At 44.3% G+C, this 20,036-nt stretch overlaps 1 protein-coding gene across 2 annotated transcripts in view; it reads right to left on the bottom strand.

Moving 5' to 3' along the window:
* The window catches only part of MYZAP (myocardial zonula adherens protein), a 137,342-nt gene that overhangs the window by 110,382 nt on the left and 6,924 nt on the right, over window positions 1-20,036 (bottom strand). For both annotated transcript variants that reach the window (XM_067748156.1, XM_067748148.1), the window contains exons 2-4: window positions 6,432-12,134; window positions 5,750-6,192; window positions 818-1,162 (exon numbers count right to left, since the gene is read on the bottom strand). The gene's annotated coding sequence lies outside the window, so the exon portion shown is untranslated. The remainder of the gene's footprint in view (window positions 1-817; window positions 1,163-5,749; window positions 6,193-6,431; window positions 12,135-20,036) is intronic.

The raw sequence follows: 20,036 nt of genomic DNA, 5'->3' as shown, positions 1-20,036 counted from the left end.
GCAGTTTGCCCTCCCATGGACAAGTCACTGTTAGTAGAGCCCTTGAGTGAGTCTTCAAGGGCTCATGTTTAAGTTCTTATTAGGTATGAGGTATAGACCTACCCGAGGAGAGGTGGAGAGACCAATGGACTGGAGGCCAGGAGACCTGGGTTCCGGCGGTGGCCCTGACCCTATCTGCGTTCACCTGAAGTCACGTTACCTCTCTGGGGCTTCATTTCCCTGTGATAACGGAGGGTTTTTGGACTGGATGTGCTCTAAGGCTGCTTTTTAGCTTTGACGTTCCAAAAACATCAATAAAACGATCCCAAACACTTCTTTGTTGTTACGTATTGGGGTTCTAAACTGCCGTTTCCCCAGAGTTGTAAGCAGTTTAATCTTATAATGGGTCAGGCCTCTGTGGCACTGGGCAGAGCTGCAGGCTAGATTCCTGAGAAAAGGTAGATACATGGCCATCACTGGATGCTCAGATCACAACGCAGGAGGAGACGCCTGCACAGGAGTCCTACACCCTCCACATCCTAGAGCCCAGCAGCCTTGGAACACGGCTTTCCATGCTTTCTGGAACATGGTAGGTACCTTTACACTTCCATGCCTCCACATGTCTTGGGCTCCCTGGGACACACGCTCTGAGGAAGGCTTCTGTGCAGAAGGGTTTTGGGGGTACATACCTCTCCTGGAGCGATGGGACCAGGAATGGTAGAGGAAGGGGCTGACCTGAGAGGCCTCAGCTCAGCCTGTGGGGCTGATCCTCTGCAGCTGGGTTGGCCCTTCAGTGTTGTGCTCAACTGAGGCAAGGGGGCCAGCCCTTTGTACTCACCTAATGACCAATCCCTGGATTCAGGATTCCCCTGGGGAGGGAGCCTAACATTGGGCAAGGCAGCTCGCTCCAGCCAAGGGCAAGTCCGTTGAGCCATCAGCATCCATTGCTCCCGGCAGCTGGGGGAGTGACAGAGTGGCGCTCAGCAGCCTGCTGCATCCACCACAGTGCCTTTGCTCATGCTCCTCTCGCCCCTTCCTTACCTCCCCAGCTTCGCCCCTCCATCACTGCTGCTGCAGTGCTTCTCCCAGTGATTCAGCATTCTTTGCAGCCCTATTCCTCAAGGCTACGGCTGCCTTATGCAGCTCTGTTGCACCAGACAGTCACGTGATGCCTGGCAGGCAGCTGGAAGGAAACAGAATATATTGACTAAGAGTGAGGTCTCTGCATCAGACTATGAGTTCAAATCCCAGGGCTACCCATTGTGAGGGTAATCAATTTCCTTCCCTGAGCCTCAGTTTCCCAACCCGTAAACTGGGAGAAACGGCCATTATCGCTGCCTTTTAGGTGGTTAGGATTAAATGAATGATATAAGTAAAACAACTGGCACATGGAAAGTACTTAATAAAGGAGAGGAGCAGAGACGGCTGTCTCCGGGAGCCTTTTCTACTGCCTATTAGCAAAGGTCTCATTATTCAGTTTTAGGAAGGGAATGGAGAGGAGGAGCTGCAGGCAGCTGTGAGCATGAGAGGGCCTCCTGGGGGAGGTGTGCGGGGGAAACGAGGCCAGAAGCTGGGGGGTGTGGTGGTCAGAGCACGGGCCACTAGGAGGACCCTGAAAATGGAAGAAGGAGCTGCAGGGAGGACCCAGGGCAAGCTCAGGAGGGCTGCGAGACCTGCGTCCTGCTTCAGATGTCATCATTGTCTTAGTCCTTCATCAGGACGTCATCTTCACAAACATCTCTGAAAACGCTGTCTCCACAGTATACGTTATCTCCCCCAAACAACATTCTCGGCAAATAAGCAGACAGACATATCACCAATGCCAGGCACTTCCTCCCTCCCCAGTTTACATTTCAGGACAATGTGTTCATTACTGTTGCCTCACAAGGGCCACCCTATAGACCTCTGAAAATAGGAAACAGCCTGACAGAGGGGGCTGGAGGGCCTGACTGGCCCGCATCCTGTCTCCCACAGGGCTAGACCCAGCTGGATACCCCAGGAGAAGCCCACTTCCTCCCCCTCCATCCTCTCCCTCAACAAAACCATCCAAGAAAGAAACATGTCCCTGTCCTAAGAGAAGAGAGACCTTTGTCCTGCCTGTATGAGGGTGAAAGGGAAGGTGCACCGTGCCTGGACACTTTTAACTCTCCAGCTTTCCTTGCAAATTTCCACACAGGCCCCCAAACGTGACTCTGTTCAACTTGTTTATGTTCGCAATGTGGGTATTTTATTTTGTGTTATGTCATTTTATTTCATTTTTCTTAAAACCCTACAGGGTACAAACAAATCTGAACACGCCATGACTTAAAACCCCTTAGAGCATCACTATTTGTTATAAATATTTGACTAAAATAAAGCGGCCCTCAGTTCAGCAGGCCTGGCATATCATTCAGGCTAGTTTAAAATGAGGATTAGAATAGAGTGCAGGGCTTCCCTGGTGGTGCAGTGGTTGAGGGTCTGCCTGCCGATGCAGGGGACACGGGTTCGTGCCCCGGTCTGGGAAGATCCCACATGCTGTGGAGCGGCTGGGCCCGTGAGCCATGGCCGCTGAGCCTGCGCGTCTGGAGCCTGTGCTCCGCAACGGGAGAGGCCACAACAGTGAGAGGCCCGCGTACTGAAAAAAGAAGAAAAAAAAAAAAAGAAAAGAAAAAAAGAAGAATAGAGCCCAACTTCAGCCAACTAAAAACTAAATTGTACTACCTAGCAGAACCACATATTTTCATTCATTCACTTATTTAGCCGTCTATTCATTTAATAATTCAATGATAAATGTATCAAGTACATCGTGTGGTATTGTATTGAGTACTTTCAAGGTGCCAAGTATTGTCCTAGTGCTGTGGGAAATGCAAGGATGCGTTAGAATCATCCCCTCCTGCAGAAGCTTACAGTCTAGAAGGGGCAGTGGAGAACAGGGACCAGGCTGCATGAAAGTATTATTCATTTGGAGCCTAAGACAGTAGCAGAAGATGTGAGGCAGGGAGAATGGCGGGGAGGGTAGCTGGGCTAGCCTAACACTCATATATACACAGAACCCTGGTTGCCATGAATTTTGCTATTAAATTTTACCCCCAATTTTTAAATGTCACTGAAGCATTTTAAGCAGAGGAGTTCCATGATGACATGTTGCCATCAGACTGTAAGTGGCCCCTCAGTTGTATATCCCCAGCCATCAGTACGTGCCACATAAAAGAAGCTCAATACAGTAAGTCCCCTACATATGAACCTTCAAGTTGCGAACTTTCAAAGACGTGAACACGCGTTCACATGTCCAATCACGTAAGTTAGTTCACGGGCCTGGAGTACATTGTCACGTGCATGCATCCTCTACAAGAGGTTGTGCTTTTGTGTACTTTACAGTACTGTATAGAGTACAGTAATACAGTATCTGTATCTCAAGCCCAGGATGTCCAGAAGCAAGAGGGTAGACAGAATTGAATCCAGCAAGGAACTAGAACCTGTACCATCAATGTCAGGAGTGAGTGATATTGTACTATAAGACTAAAAATGTTTTCTTTATTTTTGTTTTTTATGTATTATGTGTGTGAAAAGTATTATAAACCTATTACAGTACAGTGCTATATAGCTGATTGTGTTAGTTGGGTACCTAGGCTAACTTTGTTGGACTTAAGAACAGAGTGGACTTACGAACGCACTCTCGAAATGGAACTCATTCGTAGGTAGGGGACTTACTGTAACTATTTGTTGGAGAATGAATCAGTGCATGAAGATGTTCGAGAATAGCAGAAGAGATGGAATCTCTAGAGATGAGAGGAATTAGGACCTTGTGAAGTTTGGAAAGTGATTGGAACACCCACAATGACAATCTAAGAGATAATAAGCAAACATTGGTTAAAATGATTGCCAGGCTACTTAACATCATTAGCCATCAAGGAAATGCAAATAAAAACCATAATAAGATACCACTTCACATATACTAGGATGGCTATAATCAAACAGACAGATAATAACAAGTGTTGGCAAGGATATGGAGAAATTGGGACACTCCTACACTGCTGATAGGAATGTAAAATGGTGCAACCACTTCAGAAAACAGTTTGGCAGCTCCTCAGAAAGTTAAACAGAGACTTAACATAAAACCAAGCAATTCCACTCCTAGGTATATACACAAGGGAAATGAAAACTGTAGCCATTCACAGATGTATGCACAAACGCTCATAGCATCATTATTCACAGTAGCCAAAAAGTGAAACAACTCAAACGGCCACCAACTGATAAATGAATAAACCAAATGTGGTATAGTCATGCAATGGAATACTATTTGGCCATAAAAAGAAATGAAGTGCTAATAGATGCTACAACATGGATGAATCTTGGAAATATTATGCTGATTTAAAAAACCTCTTCTCAAAGGACCACATATTGTATGGTCCCGTTTACATGAAATGTTCAGAATAGGCAGATCTAAAGAGAAAAAAAGGTGTGTCCACTATGGAAAACAGTATGGAGGTTCCTCAAAAGAAATTAAAAAGAACTACCATATGATCCAGCAATACCACTTCTGGTTATTTATCCAAAGAAAATGAAAACACTAACTTGAAAAGATAAATTAATAAATTAATTTTTAGAAAAAAGAAAGAAAAGATAAATGTACCCCCATGTTCATAGCAGTATTATTTACAATAGCCAAGACATGGAAACAACCTAAGTGTCTATCATCCGATGAATAAAGAAGATGTGACATAAATATATATATGTGTGTGTGTATATATATATATACACACACACATATACATATGCACACACACACACACAAAAACGGAATATTATTCAACCACAAGAATAAAATCTTGCCATTTGCAAAACATGCATGGACCTTGAGGGCATTATGTTAAGTGAAATAAGTTAGAGAAGGACAAATTATCTTGCTCATATGTGAAATCTAATAAAACAAAAACCAAGCTCATAGATACAGAGAACAGATGGGTGGTTGCCAGAGGAAAAGGTTGGGGGGGATGGGCAAAATGGGTGAAGAGGGTCAAAAGGTACAAACTTTCCAGTTATAAAAGTCAGGTGGGGACTTCCCTTGTGGCACAGTGGTTAAGAATCCACCTGCCAATGCAGGGGACACGGGTTCAAGCCCTGGTCCGGGAAGATCCCACATGCCGTGGAGCAGCTAAGCCCGTGCGCCACAACTACTGAGCCTGCGCTCTAGAGCCCGCGAGCCACAACTACTGAAGCCCGCGCACCTAGAGCCCGTGCTCCGCAGCAAGAGACGCCACTGCAGTGAGAAGCCCGTGCACCGCAATGAAGAGTAGCCCCCGCTCGCCGCAACTAGAGAAAGCTTGTGTGCAGCAATACTAAAAATCAGGTAAATTATATGGTATGCGAGTCATATCTCAATAAAGCTGTTACCAAAAGGGACACACTGACACACATATTTGTGGATAAAACTTTTACACACACACACACTGATGGCCAGGCCATGGGGAGGCCCAGTGGGGGAGTATGGTGACTCTGTAGCAGAGACAAGCAGTCTGATTCTCAAGCTTTCTCTGAGCAGCCCAGGTGGCCGGGGGAGAAAGCAGGTGAAAAGACAGAGCCGATAACAACTAAGCAGAGCTAACAGTTGCTGAGAGCAACCATGAACCAAGCACTACAGAGAGCTTTACCCACATTATCTCATCACATGTACATGTACTTAGATGCACATACATAATTAAATATCACATCCTTCCCAGTGAGGTAGGTGCTCTCATAAACCCTAGCTTACAGATAAGGAAATGAGTTCTGGAAAGATGAAATAACTTACCCCCAGTTTCACAAGCTGTAAGGAAGGTGTGGAGACACAGCCCGGGCAGCCTGCCCCTGAGCACACGCACTTAATTCCTGATCAATGCCGCCTTCCCCAAGGGTGGAGGTCGAGGAGAGTGGGATGGTAGCGCACTGGGAGGGCCCAGGTGCCCGTGGTCCCAAGGAGCATGGAGAACTGGTTCTGTGGGTATGCCAGTGGTATGCAGAGCTGCAGGAATTTGTGGAATTTGTGGTCACCACTCTTAGTTCTTGGTGATGAGATAATTTAAAGCTTGGTACATTCCAAGGTGAGGTGTAAGGAGGGCTGATCATGGGGGTTGGTCGTGGGACTTTGACAGTGATGATAGGTTGCTCATCATCCCAGATGGAGAAATAACTGAAGTCGCCCAAATCTCAAAATTCTATGAATTTCAGAGGGATGTACGTGCCAAGGACATATCCCTGCAGGAAAGTTAAGGGAAATTCCATCACTTACCAACCAAATGTGGAAACAAAACATGCAAGAACCAGGACCCTGAAGGACACAATGACTTCTGTCAGAGCTTCCTAAACTTTCCATCACCAGGGGCACCAGGGGTATCATTCTCTAAGAATAGCACATTTGGAAAAACTTCGTCTATCCCATTACATCTTAATGAATAATTAACTTTTCAGCATTTTCATAAGTCAGAGAGACTTACAATTAATTGCCAGGTGGAGCTTCTGATAGTTGAGACCATCAACCTTGCCTGGCTGGGTTGCTAGAAGCCTCGAGCCAAGAAACACTGATCTCATTGGCCAAGGCATCAGTACTTGGGAAGCTGTAGAATTTCTTTCCGTCAGGCTTTCCAGAGTAGTGGAATGGCCTTCAGGTCCCCTGAGAACTTCTGCAGGCCCCTAAGGGTACATGAGTCTTCTGTCAGGAACACTGTCCTCACCTTGTCTCCTGTGGTTAGGGCTGGTTTGTCACAGGCAGAGTAGAGAGGGGACAGCTGTGGATTTTACCAGGGTTTGGGACCCTGAAAAACAAGGTGCTGTTTAACACTAAATGGAAGCTAAGGCATCAGGATTGCACAAACACCTCTCCCCAGCTTTCTAGAGTGATGCCAAGCCTGAGTGATTTTGTTCTTTTCAATAAAGGCAATGTGTTACGTCTAGAGTCTAGATTGGTGATGTCCAATAGAAATATAACGTGAGCCGTCTTAGTAATTTTTAATTTTTCTAAGAGTCACATTTTTAAAAAGTAAAAGGAAGGTGAAATTCATTTTAATAATATATTTTATTGAAGCCAATATACCCCAAATATTATCCATTTCACCATTAATATTAACATTACCATTAATGAGAATAAAATAGTAATGAGATATTTTGTATTATGGGGATACTAAGTCTTCAAAATCCAGTGTGCATTTTATACTCAGAGCATATTTCAAGCTCTCAGACTAGCTACACTTCAAGCTCTCAATAGCCCATTGGGGCTAGTGGCTATACAGCTAATCAAAGAAGGAGCTTGAATTGGGATGCCTTCCTCAAACCCCAAGTCAGTGCCATTTCTGCTGCTTAAGCCCTGTGTTTGTTCCAACACAAGTAAATGACTTCTCTGCAGGCATCCCTACAGCTCCCCCAGTCCAGCCACCCATGCAGGGCATGGCTGCCTGCTGACGCCTGGGATCTGCAGGGACATCCCAGGACCAGCAGGCCGCTTGGGGCAGACAGGGTCCAGGGCCCTAAACGCCATTCATTAGACGACCCCTTTCAAGCTCCTAAAAGAGCATGTATTTCCCACTGGGGCCTCCCTTCTGACTTTCCAGAACTTGGCATTCAAATTGGGTTTATCTCATCCCCTACCAAGCGCTCCCCTCAGGTGCAGACTGAGGGGCTATGAGGGGCTATTTCCTCGCCTGTGAACTGGGAATCAGATAAACAAAGCAGACACAGGCAGGGGAGCATATAGAAGCAAAGGAGAGAAAGAACTTTCAGGGTTCCCTGTGGTGCCCCAGTCCCTGCTTCAAGTTCCCTGCCCTCTGGCTCTGTGAGACATCCCTCCTACCCCAAAACAAGTTCTCCTTGTCACTTATGGTAATCCCCGTGGGATCACCCCAGCCCATATGCTCCTGGATTTTGTAGATTATTGGATCAATTGTACAAACAAACTCTAAAGAAAATCAAAGTCCAGAGGCAAATAAGTACAAAGAATTTATCTTGAGAGGAAAAATTGGGATTGGCTTCAGACAGAATCGGGTTCAGATAGTGATTCTGCAACTACTTGCTGTTGACTTCATTAAAAAGAATTTAAAGTTATACATATCCATGGTTTTGAAAGTCCAGTGCTTCTACAAGCTTTTTAACAAAAATGAGCATTCTCCTGCTCCATCTTCTACACCCTGATTCCCACTCTCTAGACACAGCTGCTTTTAGCTACTTACTCTGATATTTATCTCTGTATATTCAAACACGACACTTACATGGCTATATCTAGATTCTGTTTAAATTTTAGATCTTATCTATTGGTTTTCCAAATGGAAAGAGGTTTTGGTCTCTTCGATCTCCCTGCCCACTTGCCCTCCTCCATTCTCCAAATAGAGCCGTATTATAATTTTGGTTAAATCAATATTCAGTGCTTACACCCTATGGCCATGTGATTATTAGACCATAAAGTGCACTATATATAGTAATACCTTCTTTCTTAGACAACTTTGTGTTTTTCCTGGAGTTAACAATTGTCACTTTTCTTCATTTAACTTTTTATGTACTTATTACTAACTCATCACTAACTTTCCTGCAAAAGTAGCAGTCTCTCAGTACGATAAAATTCATTTGGTCCTGTACCAATGGCATCTTTTTCTGGAGACAGCTCCCACCCGACTTCCTGGAAGAGCCCTCCATACTCCTGCACTTGCCTGGACTGGTGGTTTTCCAGGCCAGTCCCACAGCGCCACTCTGGGTCTCCTCTTACCTTTGTCCTGGGCGATTCTCCAGGTATGTTTCCTGGGATGGATCACCAGCTTACTTTAAGTCTTCCTCTTCCTAGGATAATCTTCCAATTTGGGAAACACCAAGGGTAAAAAGGAATTAAATTTTTCAAGATTTGGCTTTTTTTTTTTTTTAGATTGTTTGAGATGTTTCTTGTTTTTTGAGGTAGGCTTGTATTGCTATAAACTTCCCTCTTAGAACTGCTTTTGCTGTATCCCATAGGTTTTGGATCATGTTTTCGTTGTAATTTGTCTCTAGGTATTTTCTGATTTCCTCTTTGATTTCTTCAGTGATCTCTTGGTTATTTAGTAACGTATTGTTTAGCCTCCATGTGTTTGTGTTTTTTACGTTTTTTTCCCTGTAATTGATTTCTCATCTCATAGTGTTGTGGCCAAAAAAGATGCTTGATATGATTTCAATTTTCTTAAATTTACTAATGCTTGATTTGTGACCCGAGATGTGATCTATCCTGGAGAATGTTCCGTGCACACTTGAGAAGAAACTGTAATCTGCTGTTTTTGGATGGAATGTCCTATGAACATCAATTAAATCTATCTGGTCTTTTGTGTTATTTAAAGCTTGTGTTTCCTTGTTAATTTTCTGTTTGGATGATCTGTCCATAGGCATAAGTGAGGTGTTAAAGTCCCCATTATTGTGTTACTGTCGATCTCCTCTCTTATGGCTGTTAGCATTTGCCTTACGTATTAAGGTGCTCCTATGGTGGGTGCATATATAACTGTTATATCTTCTTCTTGGATTGATCCCTTGATCATTATGTAGCGTACTTCCTTGTCTCTTGTAACATTCTTTATTTTAAAGGCTATTTTACCTGATACGAGTATTGCTACTCCAGCTTTCTTTTGATTTCCATTTGCATGGAGTATCTTTTTCCATCCCCTCACTTTCAGTCGTTTGTGTCCCTAGGTCTGAAGTAGGTCTCTTGTAGACAGCATAGAGATGGGTCTTGTTTTTGTATCCATTCAGCGAGCCTGTGTCTTTTGGTTGGAGCATTGAATCCATTCACGTTTAAGGAAATTATCGATATGTATGCTCCTATTACCATTTTGTTAATTGTTATGGGTTTGTTTTTGTAGGTCCTTTTCTTCTCTTGTGTTCCCCACTTAGAGAAGTTCTAAAGCTTTTCATTTCTTCATCGAGTCTGAATGAGACCCTTGCTGGGTAGAGTAATCTTGGTTGTAGGTTCTTCCCTTTCATCACTTTAAATACAACAGGCCACTCCCTTCTGGCTTGTAGAGTTTCTGCTGAGAAATCAGCTGTTAACCTTATGGGAGTTCCCTTGTATGTTATTTGTCGTTTTTCCCTTGTTGCTTTCAATAATTTTTCTTCGTCTTTAATTTTTGTCAATTTGATTACTATGTGTCTCAGCGTGTTTCTCCTTGGGTTTATCCTGCCTGGGACTCTCTGCACTTCCTGGACTTGGGTGGCTATTTCCTTTCCCATGTTAGAGAAGTTTTCGACTATAATCTCTACAAATACTTTCTTGGGTCCTCTCTCTCTCTCTTCTCCTTCTGGGACCCCTATAACACGAATGTTGTTGCGTTCAATGTTGTCCCAGAGGTCTCTTAGGCTGTCTTCATTTCTTTTCATTCTTTTATCTTTATTCTGTTCCATGACAGTGAGTTCCACCATTCTGTCTTCCAGGTCACTTATCCGTTCTTCTGCCTCAGTTATTCTGCTATTGATTCCTTCTAGTGTAGTTTTCATTTCAGTTATTGTACTGTTCACCTCTGTTTGTTTGTTCTTTAATTCTTCTAGGTCTTTGTTAAACATTTCTTGCATCTTCTTGATCTTTGCCTCCATTCTTTTTCCGAGGTGCTGGATCATGTTCACTATCATTATTCTGAATTCTTAGTCTGGACGGTTGCCTATCTCCACTTCATTTAGTTGTTTCTCTGGGGTTTTATCTTGTTCCTTCATCTGGTACGTAGCCCTCTGCCTTTTCATCTTGTCTACCTTTCTGTGAATGTGGTTTTTGTTCCACAGGCTGCAGGATTGTAGTTCTTCTTGCTTCTGTTGTCTGCCCTCTGAGGATCTGGCATTTCTGAAGTTGTCTTGGTGTTTTGGATATGTACAGAATTCTAGGTATGGAGAAGTAATTCTCTCTCTGAATTTTGAAGGCATTAGTCCAGATTTTCTAGTTTATATTTTGTTTTTCTTAAGAAGTCCGACACTATTCTCATTCCTAATATCCCCTTCCCCCCCCAGGAAGGTTATAGGGTCTCCTCTTTGCCCCTAGTGGTCTGAAATTTCACCATTACATGCCTCGTGTGGATCTATATTCATGCATTGTGCTTGGTGCTCTGTGGACCTTTTCTGTCTGTACATTTGTGTCTTTCAGATATGGGGAAATTTCTCAAGTTATGTCTTTGACACTTTTCTCCCCTCTATAATCTCTGCTCCATCTCTATGGAATTCCTATTATTCAGATGTTAGACTGTCTGGAAGGATCCTATCATTTTATTATGTCTATTTTCCATCTCTTGTATGTTGTTATTGTTCTACTTTCTGGGTGATTTCCTTAACTTCATCTTCTCTTTTTCTTTCTGCTCTTAAACTTTGAAGTCCAAGGATTATTTCTGTTTTCTGAATATTCCCTTATTACAAACTCCTGTGCTTGAGTATGTATTCTCTGGTGATCAACTGATCACAGGACCTCGATGTTGTTGCCCAAGGGTTGTTTCCTTCTGCTAGCTAGACTGCTTGTCTCTTCCCAAGCTCCTGTTGTTTTGATGGGGCACTTCCAGTGGGGACTCTTAACCCTCAGCATCTTTAAGTTCTATGTCCTGAGCCGGTCATCTTCCCCAGAAAGGAATCCTACAGCCTCCTGCCTGGAAGGTATCAACCTGGCTGCCAGTGCTCTTGGAGCAGGGTGGTGGAGGGGCCGGTGGTCTCATCATTCAGCATATAGATTATAGCTCAATCCCCAGTGTAGCGTAGTGCCCTCTCCTCAGATGTGCAACTGCCCAAAGCCAGCAGCTCCAGGGAACCAACGTGTAGTCTTCTGCTAGGATGAAAGAGGATCTGTGCAAATTTTCGACAAATCCTATAGTTAGCCCCATCTGTACCATTTTCAGAGGATTCTTCATACTTCAAGTTTTTTTCGCTGTCTGCTACAACGTACCATTCTCTGGTCTGTTAAACTGACACATGTCCATCTCGTTTCAGCTCTGCAGATTCTATTGCTATTGTTTACTGTCCTCTTCTATTGCGGTTGTTTTACAGCCATTAAAAAAATCTCTTGAATGTGATGTTTTAGCAGAATTTCAGGAAGGAGTAGTGGTAAACTAGTGCATTCAACCTGCCACATTTAACCAGAAGCCTCACTGTGTCACCTGGGCGAGCTACTTCATGCTTCTAGGCCTCTTCTTCCTCATCTGGAAAAGGCTGCCAGTAATACATACCTCACGGAGCTGTTTTAAAAATAAAATAAGGTAATGTTTGTAAAGCATGATGTATGGTTTCTGGTACATAATATGTACTCAGTGCATAGAGTTTACTCTTTTCAGTTACCAGATCCACCCTGAGAAAATGGCATGCAACACAGCAAAAAAAATATTCAGGTTAGATCAAGTACAACTTCCTAAATTCATAAAAATTAGATCCTGGAAGTAATTATTTGTCAAACATGTCATCTTTCCACACTCATAATATAAGAATATGGTAGACAGCCACATCCTGGGTCATTTTAGATACAGTTCTTTTTGGAAACAGAACTGGATGAAATGACCTCCGAAATTATAAGAGATCATCTTATAAAATAATCTCTGATGAATAAGTACCACAGGGAAATAGAACAATGGTAATATGGCAGCCCACCGTTCCTGGGAATTTGAATTGCTTTATTTCCAGGCTGGTAGCTTGTTGGAATATTAGAACTCTCTGAGTGATATAATGCTAGGATAGGAAACATACAGATGGACTGCACTAGTAAGTGGTGTTAGGGTAGTACTGCAAATGTGTATTTGCATTCAAGCTAGAAAATAAATTTAAATTGAAACAAGGAACACCCAGCCTTTAGATTACCCACAGGGTCTTCAGGAACTAGGATTCTAGACTGCTCAGCCTTTGGAAACACACAGCTGTCATAGGAGTTGTTTGAAGGGGGTTCACCCATAGAATCTGCGATCTTTTTTATCCAGGGTGAGTTGAAAAAATGAAAAGTTCCTACTGAGAATACTTGGGAATATAGAAACTTTGGGGAGTGAGAGAGACAGAAACATGGCCTTTCTGAGGAGTAATCATGCCTGACCATTTTCAGAGGGAATTAACATGTACATTGGTGCTGCTGTTAGGGGGAAAAGAGTTGTATGTAATTTATAGTTAACGAAAAAATATTTGACAAGTCTTCTGCAAAAGCTCTCCTTTTAAAGAAACCATGGCTGTGAGAATGTTCTCAGCCATGGAGGTCCAGCTTATGGACAGGAAGGAAGGAGTGCTCATAAATAGGAACTGTCCTTGTGGAAGAACTGTCAACTCCAGAGGCATCCAGACCCTGGGCCTCACACCCCTCTCTTGCTTTCTTTAAAATTTTCAGTTATTACATGTTCAATGTTTTGGAAAATTCAAATAACAGAAGCAGAAAGAAAAATTCCTTGAAATCCTGCCACCAATCTTAGCTTTTTCATCAAGGATCTTCGTGTATGAGGAAAAATCTAGAAAAATTTGGCTTGAACGTGGCACTACCTTCCTACAGCAATGCGAAGGTTATAACCCACGCGTAGAGGGGGAGTCCTCCAGGGCCGGGTTTGAAAGGGCCTCCACAGCTACTCTATTCTCACCATTATGGACTCATCTGTACTGGACAAACAGGAGGACACAGTGAGTCCCCGATGAAAGGTCAACATCTTGCTGGCCATTAACACACCTTAGCAGGGATTACTGTGCTTTAATAAGGCCAACACCTTTGAAAGTAGAGCCCAAGGCCCTGAAGGAAAGGGCTCTGTTAATTACAAAGGACTGTATGAAGAAAGTGTTATTATTGGTCCAAAGCAATGGAATTCTAGGTTAAAGTGTGATAGAGCCTCTGCACTGAAGTCACTGGCCTCATAGGTTACCAACAGCAACAAAAGTCAGGTACCAGAAGGGAAAATATGAGTCATGAGAGACAACTGTCTAAAGAACATATGCAATCGTGACACATGAAGACCTAGGACGCACGTCAACCTGTCTTGCAGAAAGATAAGAGGATCACAGCCAAGTTGCAAACTTCCTGCACGTGGCATTGTGAGCTGGGGGGCCACTGGGCCAGGTGGCTTGTCACTTGCCTGGATTTTAGAGATTGTCATGGTCACTGCAATGAAAAATGCATGAAACCCTCCTCCAAGGCTGGTGTGATTGTAAAATTACGCAGCCTCTTTGGCAAACAGCTTGACAGTTCCTCAAAAGGTTAAACACAGAGATACGTTATGACCCAGGAATTCCACTCCTAGAGAGAATTCCACCCAAGAGAATTGAAAACATATGTTCAAACAAAACCTATACACTAATGTCCAAAGCAGCATTACTCATAATAGCCAAACAGAGACAACTCAAATGCCAGTCAACTGACCAGTGTACAAACAAAATGCGGTATATTCACACAATGGAATAGTATCAGCCATAAAAAAGAATGGAGTCCTGATACATGCTACCACATGGACGAACCTTGAATCCATCATGTTAAACTGAATCAGACACAAAACACTACACACTATATGCTTCCATTTATATAACATGTCCCAAATAGGCAGATCCACAGAAACAGGAAGCTCATTAGTGGTTGCCAGGGCCGAGGAGGAGTGACTACTAGTAGGTATGGGGCTTCTTTTAGGGGTGATGAAAATGTAAACTTAAAAAGGTCTTTTGGGCTTCCCTGGTGGCGCAGTGGTTGAGAGTCCACCTGCCGATGCAGGGGACACGGGTTCGTGCCCTGATCTGGGAGGATCCCACATGCCGCGGAGCGGCTGGGCCCGTGAGCCATGGCCGCTGAGCCTGCGCGTCCGGAGCCTGTGCTCCGCAACGGGAGAGGCCACAGCAGTGAGAGGCCTGCGTACCGCAAAAAAAAAAAGGTCTTAGCCTCCCTCCCAATACACCAAATATGTATCAGCAAATAGCGTGCAAGAAAGGGTAGGGATCTAGCAGGATGGAGCAGCCTCCATGGGAGACTTTTCCACAGTGAAGCAGCCAGTGTCATTTTTCTTTAATAACTGACAATGAATATGTCTAGTCACTTTCATGATCATTGAACATACTGCATAGAAGGAACAACAGAATCAGAGGTGTGGGACCAGCTCCCAGGCTACCCCTCTGGCTTTGGTTGGCTGTTTCAGGAAGGAAGGAGGCCAACTCCATGAGGCCCCACCCTGGCAGGTGTGTGGGCAGGAAGAGAAACCAGGAAACACTGGTGCTGATGGAAGAGACAAAACCGCACCCAGCCAGTGGCTGCTGTCACAGCGCTGAGTCCCTCTCAGCCACGAGAGGAAACAGAATGGAGAAAACCCAGCCTGATGACAGGAGCCTTTCAGCTGGGTCTCTTCCCCACCAATCCTGTCTTCTGCTGACAATTTTACCCCTGTAGACACAGCTTCTAGCAAAACACCTGGCATATGTGGGAGCTCAGTGAATATTTGTTTAATGAATTAATAGCAGTATCGCCTATGACAAACAAAAAAGAAGCAACTTAAATGTCCTACAACAGACTACTGATTTGTATACATTTATGATATCTCTAGCAGGTTATATAACAGTACAAAAAGTATGATTCCACACTTTATAAAAATAAACCTGTATATAGAGAAAAGGCCTAGGCAAATATACACAAAAATATTATTTCTAGATAGTGAAACCAAGGGTGACTTTCCTTCTCCCCCCATCCTTCTCATTCATATTCATATTATTATCACTTACCTATCTGTATTTTAATATAAAGAGCATAAATTATTTGCGTAAATGAAAAAGTTAATAAAAATTCAACTTGCATGCGAAAAAGGCATTTGACACAATAATTCCTGTTTGGGGATATCACTCCAAGAAAATAATGCCAAATACCAAAGAAAATAATGCCTACAAGAATTAAGTAAAATGTATTTTCTATACATGATAGAAAAATATATAGTGATTTTAAAAGATATTCATGATGTTCAAAACATTAGATGTTCAAAAATGTTCAAAAACACTAGAATAATGCTTTAACACATTATGGAATGCTATTGATAATAAGTATATTAACCAGGATAAAAATAGCTAGCTAGCAAGTATAAAACAAAGGAGAATAAATATCGTAAGCAGACTAGACTATAAAGAACCAGAGGAAAACCTTCAGAGGGAAACTAAGGAGCCATTAGCAGAAGGCATAATTGACTCTTTGCCCTTTGTTGATTACAGTTCACTTCATTTGTCACCTCTGACCAGAACAGGGTGGATTCTTTCTCAGTGATTCACAGATTAACCGAAAAACCTGCAGACTTATTAGACACCCGGAGGCGCTGCGGAACGCGTCTCACCCAGGACGGCACCTGGCTACCTCCAGCCTTGTGTCTGGGTCAGGGCTGTTCTCTGCCAACACAGCGGGCCGCGCGTCCCTGATTTGAGGACATCAGGTGGACCCCGCGGCCACAGCCTAACCCCTCCATTCTGGACCCCACGGTTCCCTTTCCAAGCTCTAGGTCACCTCATCCTCAGAAGCTTTGTGGAAGCAACCTTGAACGTTATCACATACACTCCACTCCTCAGGGAGGGACTAGCTGAAGAGAGATCTGAGGGCCTGGAGGAGAGTGTTTGGGGTGGCGACACCCTGGAGAAGGAACGAGATCCAAGTCACCAAGCACTCCCTTCTACAAGGCGTCCTTGCGTGTTGGACAGCTGGGTGTCGTGGCTGTTTTGTGTGGCTATTCAGTAGCTAAGGCCTGCATCGATGGCTCAGGGAAGCAGCCCCGAGCAGCCCCGGCCTGAAGACTCCAGCTTTGGCCAGTGGGCGGACCATGGTGCTCTCTGCTGCCACCCAGTGGATCTATTGAGAAAGGTCAGGTAGGAAGTTTAATCGGGAGGGTCTCAGTGTGGTCCCCGGACCAGCAGCATCAGCAACAAATTCTTGGCTGTCCCGGAAATTCTGGGAGTGAGGGCAGCAGTCTGTGTTTTCACAAGCCCCCCCTCCAGTTGATTCTGATGCACACTTAAGTTTGAGAAGCACTGGCTTAGACTAAGTAGTGATTTGCACCCTGAGACGCATGAAACGGATAATAAAGAGATTTTTTTCCAATGGGAGTAGCTAATTTTCCTTATTAATGATCAAGTGTCATAACTTCTGTAAGAACAAGGTTCACCAGCCACTTTAAAAAAATAATTCATCTCCTCCTCAGAAATGACAAGGAGGCATAAAACCCAACTCCTCTGTTCTCTGTCCAAAATCTGATTATAAACATCCACTGCTTTCCTATTTCTGGGAGTGGCATTTGAAGTCCTCCAAAAATATGGTCCCAGACCTCTTTTCCAGCCTCACCTCCAATCACTCCTCCACTTCATTTATCCTAGATTCTAATGAACTGACTGATTCTCTGAATCTTGCCTGCATCCAAGTGTTCACTTTGTTCTTTCCACTAAAGACACGTCCATCTGTAAGATTAAAATCTTATTAAAAAATGCCCTAAAATATTGCACCCATTTTTAACGCCCTCTCAGATGCCATCTCCTCCATGAAGCCTTCCTTAATTAGCCCAGCCAGTAAGGACCTGTCCCATCATGAACCACCAACGCACTTCATCTATACCTCTTTTTTAGTGCTTTAGACCCTACTGCTTTTTAGTGCTTAGTGGACATTTTTTATTCCTTTAAGTCCAGGGACTGAGCCCTACTTATCTTAACGTTGACCAGTGCACAGTAGGTGTACGGCAAATGCTTTTTTTTTTTTTTTTTTTTTTTTGCTGTACACGGGCCTCTCACTGTTGTGGCCTCTCCCGTTGCGGAGCACAGGCTCCGGACGCGCAGGCTCAGTGGCCATGGCTCACAGGCCTAGCCACTCCGCGGCATGTGGGATCTTCCAGTACCGGGGCACGAACCCGTGTCCCCTGCATCGGCAGGCGGACTCTCAAGCACTGCGCCACCAGGGAAGCCCGGCAAACGCTCTTTGAAAGGTGCAAGTGAAAAACTTTGGCCCCTCACAAAACAGTAGCTCACAAGAAATGCTGGAATTCAAATCAGTACGATGCAAACATTGCGACATAAAGGTAACTGTGGAGCCCCAGTTGACCAGGTGACCTGGGCGAGGCTGGGAAGACAAAACATTGCTGTTGTCCAAAGTCCTCTTTGGGACTCCACCACTGGTGGGCGGGGCCCTGGATACCCAGCACCCACTAATCTACCACATCACAGCCAGAAGTTGCCACCAAGGCCCCCTGCTGGCCACCACGGTGGTCATGCTGGGACTCACAGCAGGTAGCCCCGTGAAGCCTTCCATCCCATCAGCCTCTTAGCCCCTTAAGAAGCCCACCTGAGAACCCAGGAGCCCTGAGAAAACTACACTGCAGCAGCCACCACTAATACCTGATTGGGAACGCAGCCTCCAGCAGACCCTGAGCCTTTGGTTCAAATCTCCTGTTGCCATCTTAGGAAGATGGTGTTGACCCTGTAATTTCTCTCCTCCTGGGCCACTTGCCCAATGGTCCCCATCCTCGCTGCCCTCCCCAATAAGTTCCTATATTTACGGTTTTGACCATGTGGACCTGCTAGAGGAGAGACACCCAGTGGGCCTGACACGAGCTGGGGCAGAGAGTGCCCTTGGAAGAGGACCTGAAAGCCGGGGGGCAGTCAGAGAGTAAGGAATCAGGATCCTCAGAGGAAAATGTGTAAGAGGCAGAGGATGATCGCCAAAATAGAGAAGAAGAGATAGTGAGGCCTCAGTGGGCAAATGGGAAAGGACAGTCCACGCAGTAGTCTGGGGCTGACACAGCCGCGGCCTGGGGCTTGAGCGTGTAAAGTCCTAGGAGTGTGCAGGCATAGGGATTCGGGTGCCTGGCTCCCTCTGGAATGCCTAGGCCTCTTCAGACAGACCTTGGCCTCTTACGTTGAAGCTCCCTCATGTATCTGACACTAGAGTCACTGAAAAAACCCCCAACTTGGTGGGCAGCCTTCTTTCAGGATCACCTCACTGACCCATGAATCCCACATCCTGGATGTAACCCTTGGGTGAGCAGTCCAGAGGCAGGTCTCCTTTACTGGGGGGAAAGAGTCAGCCTGGGGCAGGGGTGTTCCCGGGGCTCACACTCTCCTCATCGCCTTTTATAAACACCCTCAAGTGGCTTTCATTGAATTTTCTGTGACTGTCCAGTGGGACACACATAAATTCTGGATGAAACACTGAAAAGCTGACTTGAAAGAAATAAAACAAACAAGAAGGAGTGTTTGCCTCTGGGTAGAGAGTGGAGAGATTGGGGTTAAGGATGGAGGACTTGTTTTTTACTGTTTTACTTATTTTTTACTTATTTTTCACGGTTTTACTCTATTATACTGTTTTCATTTTTATCATCTGCCACTTAAAAAACAATTAATAGATAACAACTAAAAGGATAAGAAGAGACAAGTCACAGAAGGACATCTTATAAAATAAACCCATTGACAACAGAAAAGGAGACTAACCTGATGAAAGAAGTTATTCTATTACTTAGAGATGTTAATTAGCAAAAGTGAGGGGTGGGGGACCCGGAGGGACGGCCACATCTGTATATTGTTGGTCTATGCAAATTGGTAAACCCTTCTGAAAAGCACTTTGGCAACATTTATAGAGACATAAAGATTTCTTTTTCACTTGATACCCCAGTAATTCCAGTTCTGGTTATCTAGCCAAAGCAAATAATTTGAATACGGAAAAAACTACAGACAGAAAATATTCACTGTAGGAAGGCAAAATTTAGAAACCTAGACATTCAATAATATAGGGATGGTAATTAACTGATGCGATTCATGCAATTCGTCGTTATGCAGCACTTTTAAAGAGATAAAGGTTATCTATTATCAGAAAAAATGCTTACTCTAATGTTAAGTGACAGCAAAGCATATATAAACTCACATCAATACTGTGGGTATAGTTATGCTTAAACAAAAGCATAGGAGGGACTTCCCTGGTGGTCTAGTGGGTAAAACTTCGTGCTCCCAATGCAGGGAGCCTGGGTTCGATCCCTGGTCAGGGAAGTAGATCCCACATGCCGCAACTAAGAGTGCACATGCCACAACTAAGGAGCCCACCTGCCGCAACTAAGGAGCCCACTGGCTGCAACTAAGGAGCACACGTGCCGCAACTAAGGAGGCTGCCTGCTGCAACTAAGAGCTGGTGCAACCAAATA

The sequence above is a fragment of the Pseudorca crassidens genome, chromosome 1 (assembly GCF_039906515.1).
Source record: "Pseudorca crassidens isolate mPseCra1 chromosome 1, mPseCra1.hap1, whole genome shotgun sequence".
In the NCBI taxonomy this organism is placed as follows: Eukaryota; Metazoa; Chordata; class Mammalia; order Artiodactyla; family Delphinidae; genus Pseudorca; species Pseudorca crassidens.
This window is presented reverse-complemented; position numbering and strand designations above follow the sequence as displayed.